The 3651-nt window shown below is 32.8% G+C and overlaps 1 long non-coding RNA gene across 1 annotated transcript; it reads right to left on the reverse strand.

The window, feature by feature from the left end:
* Positions 1-497: 497 nt before the first annotated feature.
* Positions 498-2197, reverse strand: LOC128284310 (uncharacterized). Its single transcript, XR_008274706.1, has 2 exons — positions 2072-2197; positions 498-863 (listed from the first exon to the last, which is right to left on the reverse strand). It is a non-coding gene; the product is annotated as an uncharacterized LOC128284310 (long non-coding RNA).
* Positions 2198-3651: the final 1454 nt, after the last annotated feature.

Genomic DNA, 3651 nt, shown 5'->3' on the forward strand with positions numbered 1-3651 from the left:
CATTAACAACACATCCAACATTCATGTAACACCCCTCGCCCGCATCCGACGCCGGGACGGGGTTCGAGGTGCTACCTGACTTTTACTAACACTTCCATACTAAACAGGGCCATGAAATCTCAAATAATTAAAAACTTTTCTTTTCACATGCAATTTGTCCCTTATGCGAGCTTACGAGGCCCAATACATGCATTCAAGCGTTCGGGACCCAATCGAGAACTCATGAAAAACTTAGAAAAATCTCTTGCGTTAAGGCTTCACACGCCCATGTGCTCAGGCCGTGTGGCCAGAAATAGTCTAATTATCAAGCCTTTTGTCACTCTCACACCACATGCATAGATACATACTTATCCAATAACATACAACGTGGCATAAATGAGCTCTTAAACATCGACAAACATGATATGCTCAAGTTATTTTCTTATGTAATAAATATTATAGAATTTGCCCATATCATTACCACATACTAGACATAACTATCATTACATCACAAACCATTCATGAAGCATTATTAACTATTTACCAATCACTTAATCCTGCATTAGTCACTAGCTCATCAATGAATCTCAATTCAATCTCTAGGCATACATGTTGTAAGCCACATCACAAGAAATAATAACATAAATGCATAAGAATAATCATATGGGCCCATAACGTCATTAGCCGACATAGGCCAATTTACATGACTAATACTACCTTAATAACAAGCCAATGCCTTTGGCTAAATCATAATATTACATACTCACATTAAAACCCTATACATGCCATAGACTCGAATCATTTGAGTTTACTTACTCCGATAATGTTAACTCGATAGGGTGATAATATCTCTGACGGCCTCCAACCCGAGCTAACCTGGAACTCTAGAAAACATGGGGAAGAAGGGGGTAAGCTTTCGCTTAGTAAGTTCATATGAAAACAATAAGCAACTCATTAACTTGTTTTATCAATGTTTACAACATATTTTCAAGTTCACTACAAGCTATCTTTCTGAGCAACGGTCACTAAATTATTTATATCTGGAGCTACAAAACTCCGAATTAAGTTCTGTTAATTTTCCCTGAAACTAGACTTATTTTCTTTTTTTCCATAAAATTTCCAGAATTTTTGGTTAAGCCAAATAGTACAGTTTATTAGTTAAAGTCTCCCCTGTTTCAGGGTATGACCACTCTGACCCCTGTACACTACAAACCGAATTTCTCCCTGTACAAAATTTCAACGGCCATGCCGTTTATTCCCCATAAAAATAGACTCAATAAGGAATCCATTCATGTAAGGTATAACTCTTAATAATTTTTGTAAAATTTTTGGTGAATTTCTAAAGTTAGAATAGGGGATCTCGAATTCATTCAGACCCTGTTTCACAAGAATTCACATATCAAACAATATGGAATTCTTTTTCTTCCTCTGTTTCTTTCATGTGAAAATAGACTCATTAAGCTTTAATCCCATATTTTATTCTACCTCAAACTCATTTTCCACTATTTTTAGTGTATTTTCAAAGTTACACTACTGCAGTAACTCAAATCTGTCAAGGCTAAATTACTCATTCATGATCTTTGTTCATAATATTAATACAACACCATTTTATCCATCATGGTAAGAATACATATTATGCATCATAGATCATCACATATCAAGGCATTCTCATAGGATTAGTATACATACTTGCACAACACGTAACATAACTCGAGTGCATACTCACCAATGACTTACCTCATTGAGACCATCATTAACTCTTTCCTTGGATTGCCCATTGAACACTTGGAATACTAATTAGATACTCGGAAAAGCCTTTGCACATAAGTGCTTCAATTGTAGCTAAAGCTACCTCATATCTCATGACATTTCAATGCTCACTCTCGAGCTAGTCATCTAGACTCATAATTCCTAGTGACATGTCACTCGTATCCTATTCTATTCCTAAGGTTCAAACGGGATTTTCCTCGTCTATTAAGGCTTTGTCTTATCATATTTCTATTAATTACATACACATTAATATCTGTACAATTCTTGTAATGATAACATTTAAATACATGTATAGCATGGTATTGTTTACATACGAACTTACCTCGATACCACAAATGTGAAAAGGACATACTCGTCCATAAATCGATTTCTTTCCGTTCTAGGTCCAAGTCTCAATTTTCATCATCTATAACATCACATTTAGCCTACCAATCAGTCACAATATTCATATGGGTCTAAAATCATATTTTACAAATTTTCATTTTGACCCCTAAACTTTTGCATATTTGCACTTTTGCCCCAATGCTCGTAAATTAATTTTTATTCAATTTCTATAAGGTTTAAGACATGCTGAACATTTTTCTCTTCTATGGCAACTCCAAATTTTCACTAATTCACACACTTATGACCAATTTGTAACTTTCACAATTTAACCCTTTTGACATTTTTACCAAATTCATTGAATAAAACTCATATTTAACACATCAAACATTCATTATCCACTATAAATCATCAAAGCACAACCATATCATGAATGGGTAAATTTTAAACTCTAATTTCTCTTCAATCAATTGGTAGAAATAGAAAATTTAAGCTTCGGGATCTCAAAATACGAAAATCATTAAAAGCGGACAAAAACCATACCTATATAAGCCATAAAAGCTTGGCGAATGGAGCTCATCCATGGCTGCTATTTTCTGTTCTTTCCCACGGTTGAAGAAGAAAGAATGAAAAAAATGATAGCTTTTATTATTTGTCTTATTAGGTTATTTTAATTAATTTACAAAATTACCCTTTTATTTCAACCAAATTTCAAAATACCAAACAAATATCCATTCACTAACTTATTAAAGGAATAATTGTCACATAAGGACTTTCAATTTAAAACTCATAACAATTAGGCACCTCATATATAAAGAACTCAACTTTTGCACTTTTTACAATTTAGTCCTTTTGACTAAATTGAGTGCTCAAACGTCAAAATTTTCGAATAAAATTTTTACGAAATATTTTCATAAATTTATAGACTATAAAAATATAATAAAAATAATTTTTTTTTTCGTCGGGTTTGTGGTCCCGAAACCACTGTTCCGACTAGACCCAAAATCGGGCTATTACAATTCAAGACTTTCATTCATATCACATTTACCATAATTGGACTATCACTTAGCTATTTAAGCTGCTATACTTTAATATAACACATACCAAATATAAACCAGGCTAACATACCAACATAGCCTCAACCACAACCATATACACATTTAAGCATCATTTTACTAGCAACTAAGATAACCACACCTTATAAACAATATCAACAAAAGACTCCCTAGGTACATGCCATTACAAAATGAAATATCACCACAACTGAGCTCAGGATTTGTGATTTGATACTGAGTCAGCAATAATCCAAACAGTACCTAGCTTGCGCACGGAAAACAAAATTGTACGCTGAGTAAAATTCAGTGGTATTTCTATAATCTGAATAATATAAACTTAATATAAGCATTTAACATGCAATATGCAACAAGTAATCTATGTTCAAAAGTTTCAATTCAATAATATAATTATTGCTCATTCCTTATTCACATCTACTAAGATTTAACATATTCATATATATATATATATATATATATCAATGACAGATCATTTAACATTTGAATACATCAACTCATGCAATGGCAT

Source organism: Gossypium arboreum, chromosome 11 (genome assembly GCF_025698485.1).
Source record: "Gossypium arboreum isolate Shixiya-1 chromosome 11, ASM2569848v2, whole genome shotgun sequence".
Classification (NCBI taxonomy): domain Eukaryota; kingdom Viridiplantae; phylum Streptophyta; class Magnoliopsida; order Malvales; family Malvaceae; genus Gossypium; species Gossypium arboreum.